The following is a 25,067-nucleotide window of genomic DNA, read 5'->3' on the forward strand; positions in this document are numbered from 1 at the left end:
CTATTATTATCATTATTATCATTAATATCATTATTATTACTATTATCATGATTATTATTATTATCATTATTAATATTATTATTATTATTATCATTATCATTACTATTATTATTATTATCATCATCATTATTATCATCATTGTTATTTCTACTGTTTTGTTGTTATCATTATCATAATAAACTGTGACTTCCAATAAATCATGTTCAAATTAATATGTATATATTAATGAAGTAAATGAAGTAAAACGAAAGTATCCATACCAGTGTCAGTTTTGGGCTTTCTTACTTCTATAATTTTGTCAAATGATACTCATGAAATCATGTAACTTTTCTTAACAAATATATTCATTCTGATGGGTAATGCTGCTTCACGGTCAAATGATGTTTTATAACGAAGAGAAAATTTCTTACGTTGTAGACCTGACGGAGGTAAATGTATTTCAATTTTTTCTGTGTTGCTGGAGCTGACGTCTGTGGAGAGACTATATACAGTTGATATAGTACTATTGTGTTATCAAACATTGTTATAATATCCACTCGTATGTAAAGAGTTTCCACGAGGTTGCACTAAACCAAAATTAGGTCACAAATACAGACATACATTTAATCGGACTAATATATTTAGCGTTAATTTGGATATGAAATTATTTGAAGGAAGATATTTAATTCCTTAGTTTAATGCTTAATACTTTAACTGCAGTACATCAGTCACAACAATGACTGACCACCACAATAATGGTGCCAGATGGAAACAACCACATGACACAACATCTGTAATCCCAAGCAGGATGTATCTTAATGGAGTTATTTTTCTTCTGCAATATCTCCTACTAACTGAGATCTTTATGGGCACTGTTAACATTTTTGAAGTGCATCACCTGGCCCACATTTTCCTGAAATGTATAGCCTTGACTACTGCCTTATTGAAATGTCTTCCACAAAATATAATGTTCCAAATTATGATGCACAAAAGATATCCAATTTTCGTAACATGGCATTTGAAGTGCAGAAGAAAATCATCCAATACCTAAACCTAATAACGATGTTGATCTATGATAAATTACCCTGCAAGCAGTCAATAAAGATGGTTTAAAGTCACGAGTTAGCGCGAGTTAGGCTACTGTTTTCCCACAACTTCTACAGGGAGAACAGGTCACTCTAAGGTTGCCTATTGAAGCCTCTTTCTTCCCTGGAACACCTAAGCTGTGGAATTCTTTTCCTTTTCTGTTTCCTTCTTCATATAATCTTTATTCCTGCAAGAGCCAGTTAGACAAACACTTACGGAAATCAATTTCTACTTTGTCTATATTTATTTGACCTACGATGGCCTTTACTGGGCTTTAGTATTATTTTTAACGGCTAATTCATTCACGGACAAAAGTGAACATCAAGGTCGGGTCTTAATTAAGATATGGGAATGTGAACGGAAGAGATAATAGACTGGAAAGTATTGACAAACTTTTGGAGGAAGTGAAAAACCTGCCAGGTCATAGTTATTGGGAAAGACAAGAGGGTAGAGAGTTCCGAAAGCTTCGAGGTGAAGGGAAAGAAACAAGTTATCCAAACGGCCTACCCTTGACTTGCCAATGGCCAGACGGTAATCATGTGACACAGCAGCTTGCCGGATACTGCGTGGTCTAGCAAGTGGTGGGGGGCACACAAGCAGCCAGCTCTTGGGAGCAAAAGCCAAGGTAATTTCTCTCGAAGAGGGAAATTGAACTAACATTACGGCATAGGGCAAGTGCCATGTATGCACTATTAAAAAAAAGATTGTAATAAATCCCTCTGAAGACAAATGTTAAATATTAACTGTGTTCTGTAACATCGTCTTATTTTAATGACCCATTTTCCTAACTCATGAGCCATTCAATCATTATCAAAAAAACATTATTAAGCCTAAATTTCATTTTAGGAAATTCTAGAGGCCAACGATTTGAGCAAAATAAACCTAACCTAACCTAACCTAATCTTCACCAAATGAAATAAATATAATCTTCATCAAAGCTAATACTGTGTATTGGTATTATTTCCATACACAGCAAAGCACAACATAATTTTAATGTTTGCAAGTCTCGAGTGAGAAGTGATATCTTTATTGCGAAATTCTAATATTTTGGGAGAATATGAAGTATGTGGCATCATGCGTAAATAAGAGAAAATCATCTTAACATAAACTCTTTTTTTTTATATAAATTAGTCAAAGAATTTTGGCTTTATAGTTTAGAAATGATAAAAAGGAATAGAGAAGCTGATGCACTTATTTGGATACAAATGTCTGGAATATAAGAAGATAAGATGATATCAATTCCTAGGTATGGGAGAACAACAGATGTAGAAATACTTTAGAATAGTGTTGGTGTGATACAGAAATAAGAACAATATCGTGATCATATATATATATATATATATATATATATATATATATATATATATATATATATATATATATATATATATATATATATATATATATATATATATATATATATATATTGAATCGATGAAGTTATGGCTCAGCAAACCCTACGACCCACTTTACAAGACAAACACGAAATTCAGAATTATTTATCTTTGTCTATTATGGCTAGGCTAAGATCATTTATCGCTGTCCATGATGGTCAGGCTATCATTTATCGCTGTCCATGATAACTAAGCTAAGATCATTTATCGCTGTCCATTATAGCTAGTCTAAGATCATTTATCGTTGTCTATGATACCGTCTGGGCCCAGCCCGAGCTGTAGGGGATAGAAGACCTCCAAGATAACACTAGCCAAACTCTAAGAACATTCAAGATCATAAGAACATTATCCAGTTGTCTTTTACTTATCAGGAAATACGTTTGTATGCAACTCTTAGCTGATAAGAGATGTTTGATCTCTTATCACCCAGAACTCACCACGAGGAGGTGGTTGCACGTCGAGTTCCATAATTTTTTCCCGTTTTAAATAAATATTTTAATTTCCTCTAAAATAAAGGCCTATTCCGTTTTAAGCTATGTAAAAATAATGATTTCTTCTAAAACAAAGTTCTTTCCCATTATATTACAAGTAAAATTTCCTCTAAAACAAAGTTGTTATTGTGAGGTAGATAGTTGAGGAAGGGCACCTCATTTCCTGCCCTTCCTCTGGTTCCGTTGGCCCCCTCCTCTGGTACGCCTCCGGCGGACTGACCTCATCACCTTCTTCAGCTCACCAATAATAAGTGGCAGAGCTGGTCTCTCTGAGGGGTCGCTGTGGGTCGCTGTTTGGTAAAGATCCTGGAGGCTTTCCCGCACACCCTGCTTCCTGACCAGGATGGACACGTGCCTCATTAGATGCCCAAAAGAGAAGACGTCACTGGCTGGGGAGACCGGCTTGCGCTCCCTGACCTCAGGGGCCAACCACAGGTCAGGAACATTGTACTCAACGCAGCTTCCCTTCTTAACGCTCAAGCCGAAGTCGATGATGTGAAACTCTGGCTTGTCACCCATCGTCACGGTCACATTCTCGACCTTGACGTCATTATGGACAATGTTTTTCTTATGGATTTCCATCAGCCGACGAGCGACCATGATGGCGGACTCGACCAGTTCCTCGTCCGACCGACATGTTCTCATGAACTTATCATAAGGCTGGCCAGTGTGGCTTAAGATGATCAGTGGGGGATTGCGGCACACTGCTCGAAGGAGAGGGGCTCCTCCAGCCCCAGCCAGTCTCCTGTGAATGTCGGCTTCATCCATAAGACTTTTCGAACTCACTCCGTCGAGAAGGGTTTTGATGACGCAACACGATCCACGGAACAACACCGTTTCAATCTTGGCGTTGCCTCCCCGACCCACCTCTCTCATGACCACCAGGTCATTTACATCCTTCTGGGTTAACTTTACAACTGGAACACTCATTTTGATTCCGGCCTGAGGTGCACTTACCAAATTTTCTTCTTGCCGGAGAGTGTGAGGGGAGATGTTGTCGGTACGGAGTCCCATCCTCAAATGATTACACTTCTCTCTCCGCCGGCCTTATATACCCCTAGGTTATGTGACGTCACATAACCAGATCTATCCAGATTAAATCCCATACAAATCCGGATATGTAGACGGATTCATTTAGTTTTGTTGCGATCATTATTTGATGAAATCTAGAGGTGTCGAAGAAATACTCAAGATGGCCAATGGTGTTGAGAGTGTAGTGAAGATGGCTAGAGATGTTGAAGGATCTAAATAGTTTCGAAATACCAATACTTTTTGAATCAATAAATCATTATAAATACTAATAAGACAAAAAACACTTTGACGAAAATTTAGCCATTTTCAAGCATCGAAATAAAAGGATATGAGGTAAAGGGCTTTTGGGAAATCCTTGTTGAATAGTACACAGTTACTTTCTGAGAATACGCACACACACACACACACACACACACACACACACACACACACACACAAACCTAGAGAACATAGCATAAAATTAGGGCAATATTGTTCAAATATATTCAGAGAAGTAATTTTAAAGTTTATATAAGAGTGGTTGATGAATGGAATAAGAAGAATGAGGTCATGGTTAAGGCAGACACCATATATAAATCTTACAAGTTGTATAATAGTACGGAATGTTCTAGAGATTTGGCCTGGCGAGTGTAGAACTCTCTCCTCACACAGTAAAAATAGGTCATTACACACTCACAGATTCAGAGGTTATCATGTTGAAGGAGAGGTGAAAACTGAAGATTCAAATCAAAGAACAATAAGAAGCGTCATGATGAGATGGGAGAGGGAATTGGTAAATTGACAAATATAGTTTAATTTAAACATGAACGGTAAATCACTTCGACTGAAGATGCCTTTGACCTAAAATGTACGTTCAAGCCCTTAGGCTTATCATGATCTTCACTACAACCTCATCTTCATATGACCTTATCTAGACTAAGCTCGTTTCAAGGAAGGTTTTAGATTTTACCCGCTCACACAAACAACGTACTTACACGGGGCACCACGAGGGCAAATAGATGATTACACACACCTACACACACCACCACCACTAATAATACACAGAGAAATAGCCTTTTCGGTTGGCTTTGGATCCGCCCTTGAACGTAGTTTGGAGGATTTGGGGGATCAGATCAATGGGGTTAAGTTCACTACAACCTCATATTCACTAAAGTGTATCTTCACTACTAGCCTATTCTCACTAAATTATATCTTCGCTATACCCTCTTTTTCACTACACCGTTATTTTTACCATACCATCATCATCGTACTCCCTGATGTTCACTAAAAGTAGTTCTTATCTTCACTACATAATCATTTTGAATAAACTTTACTCTTTGATATCCCTTATCTCTACTACATTCGTATCTTCACTGCATTCGTATCTTCACTACAACCTATCTTGACAATATCCTTATCATCACTATGCTCTTCCTCACTACACTCTCATCTTAACATCATCCTTCTGTTTACCGAACTTAGTTCAAAGTCTGACTTGAACGTAGCTTTGGAAAGTTTGTGTTCCTCATTGTGTTACCTCCTTATTATCATTGTAAAGGCGATTGTCACTATTCCCTAACTAAACCCTCATCGTCACTACACTCTCATCATTATCATTACTTCTTGGTGTTCAATACAAAATTGCAAGATACATATTTGTCTTCACTACAGAATAATTTTCATTGCACCTTAATCTTCATTACTCCTTGTTTCAGCTACATTCGTATCTTCCATTCATTCTTATATCTTATATTAGTTACATCTTTACAATATCTTTATATCTTCTCTGTTCCGTCTTTTGGAAAATTGAAAATGAAAGGGAAGGATTTCCAGCCTCCCGCTCCCTCCCCTTTTAGTCGCCTTGTACGACACACAGGGAATACGAGGCAAGTGTTCTTTTTTCCCTATCCCCAGGGATAACAGCATCTGGTGTTCCCAGACGGTCACCCATCCAAGTACTAACCAGACCCAACGTTGCTTAACTTCCCTGATCGGACGATATATGCATATATATATATATATATATATATATATATATATATATATATATATATATATATATATATATATATATATATATATATATATATATATATATATATATATATGTACAAGACTGAAAGCAATGAATTTCCCAAATAAAAAATGGAGGCGCCGGGGTTTGAACCCGGGTCCTCTCGCATGCCAAGCAAGCGCTCTACCACTGAGCTACGCCCCCAAGAACATATTTTGGAACTTAGTATTATATAAAGCACTGAGATTACCACGGCAAAATACTGTTTGACCGACCGTTGCCGACTAGCCGGCAAAATAACCATAGGGTAAATCTCCATGTTGCTGTCGTGTTTTCATCTCAATTTTCCAAGAAGAAATGAGTTTTACTTTTTTATTTTCGTTGTAATAGACTGGAACTAAGCAATAGACTGGAACTAAGCTGACCTGGTATGAGGTCAGAGCCCTCATTATCATCCCTGCTAACTACCGGAAGCAGATTAAGTTGTTCCACAAACGATGTCCGGCCCATGTTAACTCTGATGTGCCCAGCAGTTGGAGGAGGATCGCCAGAAGCTTCTGGAAGATTTCAAGGACGTCTTGGTGGACCTGACCCTTTCAGATAAGGTCGAAAACCCCAATTTATTGTGAAAATCTTCACTATAACGTTGGACGAATATACTGAATGTTGCACACATGTGATGCGGACAAAATGAAAAAAGAAAGACAAAAAATATGTCTGGTGTGGGTCTCGAACCCACGACCTTGAGTGTGTGAGACTCACGCTCTACCACTGAGCTAACCAGGCAATAGAAAAAAACGTCTGTTTCTTCAATTTGAATTAATGAAAATCTTTGCGAGGCAGCGTTTAGAAAAGAGAGATGTCTTTAACGAAATTTACTTGTTTGGCTCCTTCTTCTATTCCTCATTATCGAAAGTAAACATACTGAAGGATATATATATATATATATATATATATATATATATATATATATATATATATATATATATATATATATATATATATATATATATATATATATATATATATATATATATATATATATATATATATATATATATATATATATAGGGTGTTTTGGTCGAGGTGGTGTGCAAAGTGAGAGGGTTGGGGAAAATGATTTGGTAAACAGAGAAGAGGTAGTGAAAGCTTTGCGGAAGATGAAAGCCGGCAAGGCAGCAGGTTTGGATGGTATTGTAGTGGAATTTATTAAAAAAGGGGGTGACTGTATTGCTGACAGGTTGGTAAGGTTATTTAATGTATGTATGACTCATAGTGAGGTGCCTGAGGATTGGCGGAATGCGTGCATAGTGCCATTGTACAAAGGCAAAGGGGATAAGAGTGAGTGCTCAAATTACAGAGGTATAAGTTTGTTGAGTATTCCTGGTAAATTATATGGGAGGGTATTGATTGAGAGGGTGAAGGCATGTACACAGCATCAGATTGGGGAAGAGCAGTGTGGTTTCAGAAGTGGTAGAGGATGTGTGGATCAGGTGTTTGCTTTGAAGAATGTATGTGAGAAATACTTAGAAAAGCAAATGGATTTGTATGTAGCATTTATGGATCTGGAGAAGGCATATGATAGAGTTGATAGAGATGCTCTGTGGAAGGTATTAAGAATATATGGTGTGGGAGGAAAGTTGTTAGAAGCAGTGAAAAGTTTTTATCGAGGATGAAAGACATGTGTACGTGTAGGAAGAGAGGAGAGTGACTGGTTCTCGGTGAATGTAGGTTTGCGGCAGGGGTGTGTGATGTCTCCATGGTTGTTTAATTTGTTTATGGATGGGGTTGTTAGGGAGGTAAATGCAAGAGTTTTGGAAAGAGGTGCAAGTATGAAGTCTGTTGGGGATGAGAGAGCTTGGGAAGTGAGTCAGTTGTTGTTCGCTGATGATACAGCGCTGGTGGCTGATTCTTGTGAGAAACTGCAGAAGCTGGTGACTGAGTTTGGTAAAGTGTGTGGAAGAAGAAAGTTAAGAGTAAATGTGAATAAGAGCAAGGTTATTAGGTACAGTAGGGTTGAGGGTCAAGTCAATTGGGAGGTAAGTTTGAATGGAGAAAAACTGGAGGAAGTGAAGTGTTTTAGATATCTGGGAGTGGATCTGGCAGCGGATGGAACCATGGAAGCGGAAGTGGATCATAGGGTGGGGGAGGGGGCGAAAGTTCTGGGAGCTTTGAAGAATGTGTGGAAGTCGAGAACATTATCTCGGAAAGCAAAAATGGGTATGTTTGAAGGAATAGTGGTTCCAACAATGTTGTATGGTTGCGAGGCTTGGGCTATGGATAGAGTTGTGCGCAGGAGGATGGATGTGCTGGAAATGAGATGTTTGAGGACAATGTGTGGTGTGAGGTGGTTTGATCGAGTGAGTAACGTAAGGGTAAGAGAGATGTGTGGAAATAAAAAGAGCGTGGTTGAGAGAGCAGAAGAGGGTATTCTGAAGTGGTTTGGGCACATGGAGAGAATGAGTGAGGAAAGATTGACCAAGAGGATATATGTGTCGGAGGTGGAGGGAACGAGGAGAAGAGGGAGACCAAATTGGAGGTGGAAAGATGGAGTGAAAAAGATTTTGTGTGATCGGGGCCTGAACATGCAGGAGGGTGAAAGGAGGGCAAGGAATAGAGTGAATTGGAACGATGTGGTATACAGGGGTGGACGTGCTGTCAGTGGATTGAATCAAGGCATGTGAAGCGTCTGGGGTAAACCATGGAAAGCTGTGTAGGTATGTATATTTGCGTGTGTGGACGTATGTACATACATGTGTATGGGGGGGGGTTGGGCCATTTCTTTCGTCTGTTTTCTTGCGCTACCTCGCAAACGCGGGAGACAGCGACAAAGTATAATAAATAAATAAATATAAATATATATATATATATATATATATATATATATATATATATATATATATATATATATATATATATATATATATATATATATATATATATATACGAACAAAGTGCATATGAATGCGCACCTTCATAGAACATACAAACCTCCAACAGCCAGGATTGAACCCGAGACCCTTGTGCAAGAGGAGGGAATGCTACCGATAGGCTCATGGCCTAGCGGTAGCATTCCCGCCTGTTGCACAGGGGTCCCGGGTTAGATCCTGGCTGTTGGAGGTTTGTATGTGATATATATATATATATATATATATATATATATATATATATATATATATATATATATATATATGTTGATCCCTGTGGATAGGGGAGAAAGAATACTTCCCACGTATTCCCTGCGTGTCGTAGAAGGCGACTAAAAGGGGAGGGAGCGGGGGGCTGGAAATCCTCCCCTCTCATTATTTTTTTTTAATTTTCCAAAAGAAAGAACAGAGAAGGGGGCCAGGTGAGGATATTCCCTCAAAGGCCCAGTTCTCTGTTCTTAACGCTACCTCGCTAACGCGGGAAATGGCGAATAGTTTGAAAGAAAGAAATATATATATATATATATATATATATATATATATATATATATATATATATATATATATATATATATATATATATATATATATATATATATATATATATATATATATATTGATATATATATATTTGAAAGGATCACAATTTTGCGCGTGATCAAGTATATTCCTATGGATTTCTGTAGAAAGTACGTGGGACATTCATTTTAAGCAAATTATTTTATACAATAAGAAATAAAATCCCATAACTTTTCTGTAGCACATGGTACAGAAATGTATGTAACATGAAACCGGTAGAATTAACATATCTAACATAAAGATTTCTATTTTGCAGATAACATAAATGTTTTACATGTAGAAATCAGTAATATCTTGAACAACCTAAACATAATACCATCAAATTTTATATTACAAGTTTTTTATCCGGGTTTTACGCATTAAAACGAGATTGTTTACAGAAACGTAATGTAGTTATTATCAGCACAAGGTTTAGAAGGTCTTAAACAAGTTATGAGTTTATATTCTTCAAAACTTTAGTAAAGTCCATTACGTATACTTTGAAAAAGAGACTTGTTTTTTTTTGCTTTTGTGAACACTAATGAGAAAATCATCAATGTTTTTCTTTTAAATGTTCAATACGAATCAAATCAAAGTATCTTTCAGAGAAAATGTATGTCAAAATCAGCAAGACACAAACAATTAAGTCTGGTTAACTAAAGATCATTAAATAACAAATAAAGAATATGATATGCGAATTTCAACAATCTCATTAATATCACAAATTCAATTATGTAACACAAAATTTTCAAGTCATCAAAAGTAATAAAAGGAAAAGCCGTCCGGAAGTAACTTGTTACTCTCAGCGTAAACACATATAGGCGGAATCCGGTAACACCTCTTAGATATCATATGGAAGACAGAGTAGAGTGGCTAGGCTCAGAAGCATGTTCTCCACTTCAACTGACTAATGATATGTCAAGACAACACAAACCACATACATCGATTGTGAGAATGGAATCAGGAATGAAACATCTATAACTAGAAAGGTTAAAGATACAAAGATGGTGAAATACCTTTACCCGGGATCACTAGCACCTGTGGCAATGGACACAGCTTTGTAATGCTTGATCACTTACAACTGATAAACTTTAATACGAAAGTCTTAGGTATTGTCCCTCAAGAAAACTTTTTATAAATATTTAAAAAGACACATATATATGTTATATGTACGTTATCTCTAGAATATATCTTTACCCGGGACGTGTAACACTTGTGTGGATAGACACAACTTTGTAATACATGATCCATTACACGAAATGAACTTCACTAACGAAGAGTTATACCACGAGTCGATGGAGAACATTAATCAAATACCTATACAGAATTTTCATGTAAGATAAGAGGCATTTCTTGATAGTAAACATAAGAAATTGATGATGAAAGAAAAGGGACGTAGATGTAAATATTTTGTTAAAAGATGAAATGCTCCTGCATTAAACTAGCTCCTTGTGTTCCATTTTCACTAGATACCCGCATGATAACGCATTCTGTTCTTTATAATCATAAATGTTTATGTTTTTAACACGTTTTATCATTTCTTATATAATATTAAGGATTCAGGCTAGAAGATCTTGGTTCTGAACAACCATTATAATGCAACACAATACATAATTATAATAAACAAGTCAGTTATCACAATAACCATTATGTTTGTACCAGATTCTTCAAGTCCTCAGTCACGTTTGTTAATATCGGTGCTGTTTCCTGTGGAGCGGATAGCGCCAGAAATGGATGAAGGCAAGCAAGTATGTATATGTATATGCCATACATAAGATAAACAATTATCCTCGTATGAGGGAAGCATCTTGGTTGTGCGATTAATTTCATTATTTCTCTTCAACAATGAACATCACCCTGGTATAGTGAACATATGCTTGACATGATCCTGTAAGCGCCAGCATGTCAAAAGCATCTTCAAGTAATGTAAAGTGTGTAGTGAAGATGGCTCTTAACCAGACCCGTGAGCGAACAGGAAGGCATGTGATACTGTCAAGGGAAATAATGTCGGCGTTTTGGTTTATTGATGAGAAATGCTATAATTCCCTTAACACAGTTGCCAATCCCCACCAGTGGCATAATTATCACTCTCATGAATAAATTCACTGCAATTTTGATCACTGTCATCTTCACCATTCATACGATACAATTATTTTCAGCAATCTAACTTATGCATTATCATTACTATACATTACGTACATTACAGCAGTAGTGATATTTCGTGTGTGATAAAAGATGGTGACGTCTTTCCCATACACATATCATTATCAAATATTTACCTTACTCTACATAGCACACTACACTTCCCTATCAAAACACACGCCTTTTACTATCCTCAAGATTATCATAACTGCCTTATATTTTAACAGGATTAACCATCCTTGATATGCACATATTCATGCCTACCACAAGTATTATCATAACTACTCTAGACAATACAAAAACATAACTACAACCATACGAAGTTTACAACCAACTATATTACTTATCCGGGATATTAAGAGAACATGTCATCAACCATCTCTCACTAAAACAAAAACAGATCATCCATCATCATGCGCAGTGTGTACAAAAACGTTCATCGTGTCCTGCCAAACATTGGATCAACAAAACCTAAGGAAATGCTTCTCATGCTCCTGGACCGGCTACCATGGCGCAGTGGATCCACCTGGTCATTGGATACCCTCCCATATTTTGCACAGGCATTGTTGTACCTTGTGGGTATGTGCAGGCGTGTGTTTCTCTCATGTCTTCGTAAGGGTGTTCGCCTGGCACTTTACACCATCTGGGTCATTGTAGTCACCTGCTTTGTTCTCGAACAGGAGTTCTTGAGCCTGATGGACCCACTGGTAGTGAGCACAATAAGATGGCTCGTAGGTCTTGTGCGGAGAGTTGTGAGGAATATCGTGCGGGAACTCATATTCCAGGTGACTATGTTCCTCTTAGTGGTCATCATCCTCGTGAGAATGGTGGTGGTGGAGGTAATGGTTCCCATTATTAGAAGGGTTGACTACGCTGTGCAGGTCACACAGAAAGTCCATAGAATATTCTTGGATGAGATAGTTGTGGTACTTGTCGTGGAGGTGGCAAAGATGATGCGCACTGGCATTCTTGTACTCATCGTAAAGATGGTCACAAAGGTCAGCATCTCTGTATGGTCAGTTGTGTTCAGAGAAGCAGTGATCTTGGAGACTATGGCACAGTGAATGCCAACAACATCTTCAGGGTCCTTTCTCTCCTGGGGGCCTCATCGAGGAAGTCTTCATAGTTGCAACACTCAGGTTGATTTTCTGTTATAGACTGTTGGCTGGAGGCGCCGTTGTAGTAACAGTTTTGAGCTGGATTGCTGAATATTTGGTACGATCATCATGGTCCTGCACACACTGGTAACCGCCGCCATAGTACATCTTCGTCCAGCAATTTACGTGATTCAAATGACGTCGAAATTGGGTCAACAGCAGAAGAGGGTGTGTTGAAATGGTTTGGACGCATGGAGATAATGAGTGAGGAAAGATTGACAAAAAGGATGTAAGTGTCAGAGGTGGAGGGAAGAAGGAGAAACGGGAGACGGTGGTTAAGTATAATAAATAAATAGTTTAAAATATAGATATTGATAATATCATTAATATCATCGCTATTATTATCATTATCATTATTATTAGTATTATCATTATATGGTTATCATTATCATTATGATTATTATCATCAATTCTATTATCATTATCATTATTATCATTATTGTTGCTGTTATTATTATCATCTTTATTAATATTATTATTATTATTATTACTATTATTATTATTATTATTATTATTATTATTATTATTATTATTATTATTATTATTATTATTATTATTATTATCATTATTATTATTATTATCATTATTATTATTATTATTATTATTATTATTATTATTATTATTATTATTATTATTATTATTATTATTATCATTATTATTATTATTATAATATTATTATTATCATTATTATTATTATTATCATTATTATAATTAATACTATTATTATTATTATTATTATTATTATTATTATTATTATTATTATTATTATTATTATTATTATTATTATTATCATTATCATTATTATTATTATTATTATTATTATTATTATTATTATTATCATTATTATTATTATTATTATTATTATTATTATTATTATTAATATTAGCATTATCATCATTAATATTATTATTATTATTATCATTATTATTATCATATTATTATCATTATCATTATCATTATAACTATTATTATTATTATTATTATTATTATTATTATTATTATTATTATTATTATTATTATCATTATTATGAGAGTTGGGGTGAGAGACTATCAGTAAATTTTAGGGAGAATAAAAAGATGTTCTGGAAGGAGGTAAATAGGGTGCGTAAGACAAGGGAGCAAATGGGAACTTCAGTGAAGGGCGCAAATGGGGAGGTGATAACAAGTAGCGGTGATGTGAGAAGGAGATGGAATGAGTATTTTGAAGGTTTGTTGAATGTGTCTGATGACAGAGTGGCAGATATAGGGTGTTTTGGTCGAGGTGGTGTGCAAAGTGAGAGGGTTAGGGAAAATGATTTGGTAAACAGAGAAGAGGTAGTAAAAGCTTTGCGGAAGATGAAAGCCGGCAAGGCAGCAGGTTTGGATGGTATTGCAGTGGAATGTATTAAAAAAGGGGGTGACTGTATTGTTGACTGGTTGGTAAGGTTATTTAATGTATGTATGACTCATGGTGAGGTGCCTGAGGATTGGCGGAATGCGTGCATAGTGCCATTGTACAAAGGCAAAGGGGATAAGAGTGAGTGCTCAAATTACAGAGGTATAAGTTTGTTGAGTATTCCTGGTAAATTATATGGGAGGGTATTGATCGAGAGGGTGAAGGCATGTACAGAGCATCAGATTGGGGAAGAGCAGTGCGGTTTCAGAAGTGGTAGAGGATGTGTGGATCAGGTGTTTGCTTTGAAGAATGTATGTGAGAAATACTTAGAAAAGCAAATGGATTTGTATGTAGCATTTATGGATCTGGAGAAGGCATATGATAGAGTTGATAGAGATGCTCTGTGGAAGGTATTAAGAATATATGGTGTGGGAGGCAAGTTGTTAGAAGCAGTGAAAAGTTTTTATCGAGGATGTAAGGCATGTGTACGTGTAGGAAGAGAGGAAAGTGATTGGTTCTCAGTGAATGTAGGTTTGCGGCAGGGGTGTGTGATGTCTCCATGGTTGTTTAATTTGTTTATGGATGGGGTTGTAAGGGAGGTAAATGCAAGAGTCCTGGAAAGAGGGGCAAGTATGAAGTCTGTTGGGGATGAGAGAGCTTGGGAAGTGAGTCAGTTGTTGTTCGCTGATGATACAGCGCTGGTGGCTGATTCATGTGAGAAACTGCAGAAGCTGGTGACTGAGTTTGGTAAAGTGTGTGGAAGAAGAAAGTTGAGAGTAAATGTGAATAAGAGCAAGGTTATTAGGTACAGTAGGGGTGAGGGTCAAGTCAATTGGGAGGTGAGTTTGAATGGAGAAAAACTGGAGGAAGTGAAGTGTTTTAGATATCTGGGAGTGGATCTGTCAGCGGATGGAACCATGGAAGCGGAAGTGGATCATAGGGTGGGGGAGGGGGCGAAAATTTTGGGAGCCTTGAAAAATGTGTGGAAGTCGAGAACATTATCTCGGAAAGCGAAAATGGGTATGTTTGAGGGAATAGTGGTTCCAACAATGTTGTATGGTTGCGAGGCGTGGGCTATGGATAGAGATGTGCGCAGGAGGATGGATGTGCTGGAAATGAGATGTTTGAGGACAATGTGTGGTGTGAGGTGGTTTGATCGAGTAAGTAACGTAAGGGTAAGAGAGATGTGTGGAAATAAAAAGAGCATGGTTGAGAGAGCAGAAGAGGGTGTTTTGAAATGGTTTGGGCACATGGAGAGAATGAGTGAGGAGAGATTGACCAAGAGGATATATGTGTCGGAGGTGGAGGGAACGAGGAGAAGAGGGAGACCAAATTGGAGGTGGAAAGATGGAGTGAAAAAGATTTTGTGTGATCGGGGCCTGAACATGCAGGAGGGTGAAAGGAGGGCAAGGAATAGAGTGAATTGGAGTCATGTGGTATACAGGGGTTGACGTGCTGTCAGTGGATTGAATCAAGGCATGTGAAGCGTCTGGGGTAAACCATGGAAAGCTGTGTAGGTATGTATATTTGCGTGTGTGGACGTGTGTATGTACATGTGTATGGGGGGGGGGGTTGGGCCATTTCTTTCGTCTGTTTCCTTGCGCTACCTCGCAAACGCGGGAGACAGCGACAAAGTATAAAAAAAAAAAAAAAAAAAAAAAAATTATTATTATTATTATTATTATTATTATTATTATTATTATTATTATAATTTTTATTATTATTATTATTATCATTACTATCATCATTACATTATTATCATTACTATTATTATTGTCATTATTATTATCATTATTATCATCAATATTACTATCATTCTTGCATTGAAGAATGTATGTGAGAAATACTTAGAAATACAGATGGACTTGTATGTAGCCTTTATGGATCTGGAGAAGGAATAGGAAAGGGTGGATACAGATCCTCTGTGGAAGGCAAGTTGCTAGAAGCAGTGAAAAGTTTTTACAAAGGATGTAAGGCATGTGTACGTGTAGGAAGAGAGAAAAGTGATTGGTTCCTAGTGAATGTCTGTTTGCATTAAGGGTGTGTGATGTCTCCATGGTAGTTTAATTTGTTTATGGATTGGGTTGTTAGGGAGATGAATGCAAGAGTTTTGGAGAGAAGGGCAAGTATGCAGTCTGTTGCGGATGAGAGGGCTTGGGAAGTGAGTCAGTTGTTGTTTGCTGATGATACAGCGCAGGTGGATGATTCGGATGCAGAAGCTGGTGACTGAGTTTGGTAAAGTGTGTAAAAGAAGAAAGCTGAGAGTAAATGTGAATAAGAGCAAGGTTATTAGGTACAGTAGGGTTGAGGGACAAGTCAACTGGGAGGTAAGTTTGAATTGAGAAAAATGAAGAAAGTGAAGTGCTGTAGATATCTGGGAGTGGACTTCATAGCAGATGGAACGATGGAAGCGGAAGCGAGTCATAGGTTGGGGTAGAGAGCGAAGGTTCTGGGAGCGTTGAAGAATGTGTATGTTGGATGGAAAGAATATTATCTCGAAGAGGAAAAATGGGTATGTTTGAAGGAATAGTGGTTCCAACGATATTCTATGGTTGCGAGATGTGGGCTACAGATAGGGTTTTGCGGAGAAGGGTGGATGTGTAGGAAATGAGATGTTTGAGGACAATATGTGGTGTGAGGAGGTTTGATTGATTAAGTAATGAAAGGGTAAGAGAGATGTGTGGTAACAAAAAGAGTGTGGTTGAGAGAGCAGAAGAAGCTGTTTTGAAATGGTTTGGTCACATGAGGAAAGATTGACAAAGAGGATATATGTGTCAGAGGTGGAGGGAATGAGGAGAAGTGGGAGAGCAAATTGGAGATGGAAGGATGGAGTGAAAAAAGATTTTGAGCGATTGGGGCCTGAACATACAGGAGGGTGAAAGGTGTACAAGGAATAGAGTGAATCGGAACAATCTGGTATACCGGGGTCGACGTGCTGTCAATGGATTGAACTAGGGCATGTGAAGCGTCTGGGGTAAACCATGGAAACTCTGTGGGGCCTGGATGTGGAAAGGGAGCTGTGGTTTCGGTGCATTACACATGACAGCTAGAGACTGAGTGTGAATGAATGTGGACTTTGTTGTCTTTTCCCAGAGCTACCTCGCGCGTGCTGGGTGTGGGGGGGAGGGGGGGTCATTTTCATATATGCTGGGTTTGCGATGGGAATAGATAAAGGCAGCAGGTATGGATATGTACATGTGTATATACGTATATGTTTGTGTGTGTGTTTGTATGTATACGTTGAAATGTATAGGTATGTATTTGTGCGTGTGGGCGTTTATGTATATACATGCGTATATGCGTGGGTTCGGCCACTCCTACGTCTGTTTCCTTACGCTACCTCGCTAACGCGGGAGACAGCGACTAAGTATAATAAAATTATCTTATGGAGGCAAAGGTGAACATTTGTAGTAGAGGTTTTCAGAAGAATGTTGGGGTGAAGAGAGTGGTGCACTAGATGAAACTGGTGAATATATTATGTACTTCAAAATGTTACAGAAGACTTAAGGAATCTAATGAAACATAGTGTTGTTCTGATAGATTATTTGTTTATAAGGACTATGTATTTTGTTGGACTTTAATGGTTGTTTAAACCAATGCCTTTCAGCCAGAGTCAGTAAAGATTATAAGAAATTTAAAAAAGTGATAAAAACATAAATCTTTATTTTCATAAATAACAGAACATATTCTCCTCTGGGGATTTAAAAGAAAAACAACACAAGAGAACTAGTTTAAGGCAGGAGTATTTCATTTTCGTAACAAACTATATACTATTACGTCCCTTTTCTTAGATATGGCGTCTATCTAACACAGATGCGTCTTCTGTAGATATTTGTAAAACATTCTTCTGAGGGACAATACCTAAGACTTTCGTAATAAAGTTGATCAGTTGTAAGTGATCAAGCATTACAAAGGTGTGTCCATTGCCACAGGTGCTAGTGATCCCGGGCGGGTCAAGGTATTTCACCATCTTTGTTTCCTCAACACTTCTAGTTATATATGTTTCATCCTTGATGTGATCCTTACAATGAGTATTCATTGTTTGTAATTCTCTTCATCCTTATCATAGCATTAATCAGTTGAAGTGCAGAATACTTGTATGAAACTGACTACTGTATTCTGTTTGAGACATAATGCTGTAAAAGGTGTTACCGGACTCCACTCGTAAGTGGTTATGGTTCACATTTTGGCTTCATGACCACAGGCTGATAGCCCTTAAATCCAACAACATATATACATCCTGTTATACAACTGATGTTACTGTCTGACGTATGTATGGTGCGGCTTGATGACCTTACCTGCTGATGGCTAATATCGACTGTTATCATCTTGCAAATTTTGTTATTTGTTTGCTTTTCCGTATGGTACACATTCTGGTTTAACGAACTTTACTTGTTGACAGCTGTAAATTCAGAGATAATAAAACATACTTACGTGTTACAGAGGCCGTATGATAAGGGCCCGAGCCAGGCAAGGACCTGACGAATCTGTAAACAAGAAATGACCTGTTAGGCAAGATCAGAGAACGGCTGTGTAGAGGCAAGGACCCGTAATAGAAGAAGAAGAAGAAGAAGAAGAAGAAGAAGAAGAAGAAGAAGAAGAAGAAGAAGAAGAAGAAGAAGAAGAACAACAACAACAACGACAACAGCAACAAAATTGTCAGGTGAAGACTTGGCTTATCTGACACAAATCATAACTGCTAAGAGAAGACTTGGTGAACATAACAATAACAACTGTACAGAAAATAATAGTTTCTGAGAACATGTTGTCGTAAGACATGTCAAGCGCAGACCTGGTGACTCTCACAACAGATAATCAATTTGATCATATTCAGAATACATGATTATGTATCCAGGTTTCATGATGATTCAGCAACGGATAACAGTTGTATACAGTAACTTACAAACATTGTTTCTCATGACAGAAGATGATCCAGCCTTTACACACGACCAACTACAGACAGCACTGAGCTCCGGCACGTTGAACTCTCCACTAACTAGCCAGCTACCAGGAACCCTCCTCCTCCTCCTGACGATCCCGAGAACATTCTGTGTTGACCACCCGACCTCCACCCACCCACCCCACACCTCCTGTATACGTAAGGCTGGTCAACAGTAGACGGTCTCCTCCCAACACCGGTCACGAGGACTCTTACCTGAGTGACGAAGACTGCCACCGTAGCCAGTGAGGTGGTACAGGGTGTGTCTTCACCTGTTGCTTATGTTTCCCAGGTGTGGTCGGGCAGTCAGAGGAGGTGGCCTGGGTAAACAGCCTTAGTTAGGTGTTTGTTCTTGACTCCAGCCAAATCTTCCAACCGCCGGACATAGCAGGTGACACCTTCCCAGGTGTGGGGTCCTGGTTATAGCTCTCCCGGCAGTGACATCTTCCATGTGTGGGTAATACTGTGGCGACTGTATGTACCTGATACAAGGCATTATATTGAAAATGGAGTAATGATGATAGACAGAAACAGCCGGTTATTCTGATCATTGATCACCAGGGAATATAGGTAATATAACAGTATTTTCTCAATGGATTGCTATTAGAATGATCAAATGTTAATAGTTTGATAATTGTATAACAACAATACGTGTACCCAATAATGTTCCTGGAGGCCAGGGTGCAGATATGTATGAAAGTCAGTCAAGTAGGACATGTATAACGTAACTGAGAATTTATTTTGATATAACATTTACTTGTAAACATGTGAAAATAAGTTGTTATATAAAGAGCGAGCAAAGACATATACCCAGTGTGTTGCTGCTGGCCTTTCGTCTATCTTTAAGCAGCGGAAGACAATATAAACTGGAGTCACGTGACTCCAGGTAGACTTCAATTCCAACCCTGGTCTACCCGGCCTGCCAGTTAATCTTCTGGCCAGTTAAATCATTATGGAACAAGGGAAACCTCCTGGTCTTAAATCATTATGGTACGAGGGAAACCTACTGGTCTTAAATCATTATGGTACGAAGGAAACCTACTGGTCTTAAATCATTATGGTACGAGGGAAACCTACTGGTCTTAAATCATTATGGTACGAGGGAAACCTACTGGTCTTACATCATTATGGTACGAGGGAGACCAGTTCTATGATATAACCAATGATGTACCCATGTAAGGGTCTAGTGCCAGTCATATAAGTGTATGTGGAATTGGAATTATCATTAACACCTGAAGGAGTTAAAGACTATTGACATGGTAGTTGTAACTTGAAGTTCACGTGTCTATTGACCCTGGCAGTTGATGGGCCTAAACCACCACTAACCGGTCAACCAACCAACCATTATCTTGCATATGTTACTTGATCAAAACACCAGGCTTGGCCCCACTACCTACTACTCTTCTCCAGACACACTTGCTGCCTCCCAGCCATTAGTATCTTACTCTCACAACATCAGACAGAGAGGGGAGTGTCTCCAGACACACTTGCTGCCTCCCAACCATTAGTGCCTTACTCTCACAACATCAGACAGAGAGGAGAGTGTCTCCAGACACACTTGCTGCCTCCTAACCATTAGTGTCTTACTCTCACAACATCAGACAGAGAGGAGAGTGTCCCCAGACACACTTGCTGCCTCCCATCCATTAGTATCTTACTCTCACAACATCAGACAGAGAGGATGTTATGCCTCTTATCTAACCTGACACATCAGCCGGGGTCTCAGGACGTTGATAAGGTCATGGTCGGATCCCCTTATGTATCTATCACGTGACCTCAGGTGAGTTATTGAACGTTATCGCTGATAATACAGCGTTGTTAGGGGTTAATGATGGCAGTTATTAACCTCGTTTAAACACACATATTCACACGAAGAAGGTTGTATATAAGCCCGGCTAGCTCAGTCGGTAGAGCACGAGACTCTTAATCTCGGGGTCGTGGGTTCGAGCCCCACGTTGGGCGGTAACAGTTTTCTATGATGTAACATGAAACAACCTCTGAAACATACCATCCACCGCTCGTCTAGATCAACCAATCTGCTAAACACAAGACAGCTGAAGAGTCATTCAGTACTTAAAGACAAACCAGAAGTCTGTTTGAAACAGTGAGTGAGGATGCACGGGAGACTGAAGGAAATGTGTCACTATTCACTGCTGAACTTTGTACATTACGTGTTATTCATCATCTCGGTAACCTTTGCAAAGCAGGATTAGCAAACAGTAAAGGATACAAGAATTTCAGGTTAAAAAGGTTGAAGTGTAGTGCAGTTGTGCGCAATGTGTTTGCCCCGCATTTTAACAGCAACTTGAAAAGTGATATGGGCAGTTAGAAGTTTAGCTTCTTACCTGATGAGAGTAATGACATTACTGTAACGAAACTATTGGGTATTGCTGTCCAGTTCTATTCTGAAAGTAAGAAAAAGATTATAACGACTTTCCTGGACCTTGTTGAGCTGACTGACTGTAATGCTAATGGGATATGTGATCCCATCAAGAAGTCTTTTAAGAATAATGGGTTGGAGTTACAAAACCTTATTACAATTAGCACCGACAATGCTTCTGTGATGACAGATGTTAACAGTGGAGTGTATGATACACTCAAGTTAGAAGTTCCTCATCTGATCCTGATCAAGTGTGTGTCATTCTCTACAGCTAGTTGTCTCATGCTGCAGCAGAGTGTCTCCCTAGGAACCTGGATTTGATCATCAGAGAAACGTATAATTGGTTCTCCCACTCTGCCAATGATGGTCAAGCTCCACCGAAATTTATACAGCTAAGCCAGACTCGATGGCTGTAAATTGAATCAGCAGTTGTCATGATACTGCAGCAGTGGGTTGAACTTATGACTCACATTGAAATGGCAAGAAATGATGAAAGGTGTTACACATCTCAGAATCTCTATGAGATGTTTTGTGACAAGAAAAACTATGCCTTCCTGATATTCCTGAAGCATATTCTTGGAGAAGTCCAGTGCGTAAATGAGAAACTTGAAGCTGAGGTACAGGATCCAAGCAAACTGCTAAGTGACCTTATTCAACTTATTGATTCCATAAGTTCTAAGGTTCTCATCCCAGGCAGAAATTAGATGAAGGAGATTCAGTAGAGAACTACTTAGACCCACGTGTGTCCTTGAGGAACGAGTTTGAAAAGGAGATGGCACAATGTAAGTTTCCTGATGAAAAGGATATTAGAGGAAGATACATACAGTTTGTAGTGGAGTTGGTGAAACAGCTTCGTCAACGTTTGCCAGACAATGTCCAAGTGTCACAGTCAATGTCATCACTGAGTACAAGTGAATGCCTGCAACCCATAAAGCCTGGAATACTGGAATTAGCAAAGATGTTTACCGATGACGAAAAATTCTCACACGCATTGAGTTCCAGTGAGGAAGCTTCATCATGTATTGTGGAAGCAGAATACTGGCGCCCTAGCACTCTGGACTGAAACAGCCTCGTACAAGGATGCAACAGGAGGAAATCTTTAGTTATATGAACATCGTGAAGTGAAAGCCTCGATATTGATTATCAAAAGCTTAAATGCAATACTAACTATCAAGTATGGACTAAGATAAAATGGAAACTGTTGTTATGATTATGAACTGCCTGAGGAAGTACTGAAAAACATTGGGTTATTGAAAAGATATGAGTTATCACAGCCACAACCTGGACCCTCACATAGACCACCACAACCCCAGGTCACCGAGGACGAAGAGACTGTGGATTGATAATTAGCAGATCTGGGATAATGGTGAGTATTTTAGTGTTAAAGCAGTCAGTCGTATCTGTCATTAATCATTTGGCACGTCAAAGAGCAGAAATAATTCGAAGAGCATTTTTTTCGCTGTCATTTTAGCAAGTTTAACGCTTTTTTAGCGCTTTTCGGGAGAGAATCTAGCGCCATATAGAATTTGGGTCAGCAACTTTGGTGCTCAAAAGGTTTCAGTAGCTCGTTGGTGGTCAGTCAGGACGGGTGTTCGCGCTGTTCTGGTTATCCGATGTGTTTTATCTTTATCACGGAGTGGGACAGAGAGAAATGATAACCTAACTTGATGAATATGAGAAGTTTCCTGGGCTCTGGCATCCCCAAAATGGATCGTACTACAATAAAACCGTCAAGTATGGTCGCTGGGTTAGCACTGCACTGGGTATCTGGCAATTATTTCACATGATCGTAAGAAAAATTAAAGAATTAATAAACATCACTTTTCTTTTGTCTTATTTTTTCAATATTTGACATATTTCATTCATTGATTTCAATCAGATTCGGTAAAAGTTGTGATGATTCAACATTGTGTTTGTAAAACGTCCACTGTGGATCTTCCTCCGTTCCTGAAATACTAAGATAACGACCTTGTGGACGCCGACCACAACACATCAACACCCCAGTCACAACTCCACGTGGTCACGCTGTCCTCAACCAGTCACAATCCCACATGGTCACGCTGGCCTCAACCAGTCACAACCCCACGTGGTCACGCTGGCTTCAACCAGTCACAGCCCCACGTGGTCACGCTATCCTCAACCAATCACAACCCCAAGTGGTCACGCTGGCCTCAACCAGTCACAACCCCACGTGGTGACACTGGCCTCAACCAGTCACAACCCCACGTGGTGATACTGGCCTCAACCAGTCACAAGCCCCACGTGGTCAGGCTGGCCTCACCCAGTCACAACCCCACGTGGCCACCCTGGCTTCAACTAGTCACAAGCCCCACGTGGTGACACCGGCCTCAACCAGTCACAACCCCACGTGGTGACACTGGCCTCAACCAGTCACAAGCCCCACGTGGTCAGGCTGGCCTCAACCAGTCACAACCTCACGTGGTCACCCTGGCTTCAACTAGTCACAAGCCCGACGTGGTCACGCTGTCCTCAACAAGTCACAATCCCCACGTGGTCACGCTGGCCTGAATCAGCCACAACCCCACGTGGTCACGCTAGCCTCTACCGGTCACAAGTCCCACGTGGTCACGTTGGCCTCAACCAGTCACAAGCCCCACGTGGTCATGCTGCCCTCAACCAGTCACAAGCCCCATGTGGTCACGCTGGCCTCAACCAGTCACAAGCCCCACGTGGTCATGCTGCCCTCAACCAGTCACAAGCCCCACGTGGTCATGCTGCCCTCAACCAGTCACAAGCCCCATGTGGTCACGCTGGCCTCAACCAGTCACAAGCCCCACGTGGTCATGCTGCCCACAACCAGTCACAAGCTCCACGTGGTCATACTGCCCACAACCAGTCACAAGCCCCACGTGGTCATGCTGCCCTCAACCAGTCACAAGCCCCACGTGGTCATGCTGCCCTCAACCAGTCACAAGCCCCACGTGGTCACCCTGGCCTCAACCAGTCACAGCCCCACGTGGTCACGCTGCCCTCAACCAGTCACAACCCCCAATGGTCACGCTGGCCTCAACCAGTCACAGCCCCGCGTGGTCACGTTGCCCTCAACCAGTCGCAAGCCCCACGTGGTCATGCTGCCCTCAACCAGTCACAAGCCCCACGTGGTCACGCTGGCCTCAACCAGTCACAAGCCCCACGTGATCATGCTGCCCACAACCAGTCACAAGCCCCACGTGGTCACGGTAGCCTCAACCAGTCACAACCCCATGTGGTCACGCTGGCTTCAACCAGTCATAAGCCTCACGTGGTCACGCAAGCCTCAACCAGTCACAAGCCCCACGTGGTCACGTTGGCCTCAATCACTCTATATCAACTGTCACTGGCCACCAATTATTGTATCAGATGGGCAATGCCTGGAAGACGAGAGCGATGTGCTTTCAGAGTATATCTTCACACAAACTACATAGTAAAAATAATTTTGTAACTATAGCTTTAGAATGATTTAAAAAAGACAAAGTTACATGAAGCATAAAAACGGTCTTAGAAAAGGAGAGTTGCAAGTGTAGCAGCAGCAGGTGGAGAAGATCTTGGTCAAGATGTTATAACCGGCAGGTCATGATGCGGCCCATCATCTACAAGTGGTACACACACCATCC

At 39.5% G+C, this 25,067-nt stretch overlaps 1 non-coding gene across 1 annotated transcript; it reads left to right on the forward strand.

The window, feature by feature from the left end:
• Positions 1-20,962: 20,962 nt before the first annotated feature.
• Positions 20,963-21,035, forward strand: TRNAK-CUU (transfer RNA lysine (anticodon CUU)). Its single transcript has one exon. It is a non-coding gene; the product is annotated as a tRNA-Lys (tRNA).
• The last annotated feature ends 4,032 nt before the right edge of the window (positions 21,036-25,067 follow it).

Source organism: Panulirus ornatus, chromosome 42 (genome assembly GCF_036320965.1).
Source record: "Panulirus ornatus isolate Po-2019 chromosome 42, ASM3632096v1, whole genome shotgun sequence".
NCBI lineage: Eukaryota > Metazoa > Arthropoda > Malacostraca > Decapoda > Palinuridae > Panulirus > Panulirus ornatus.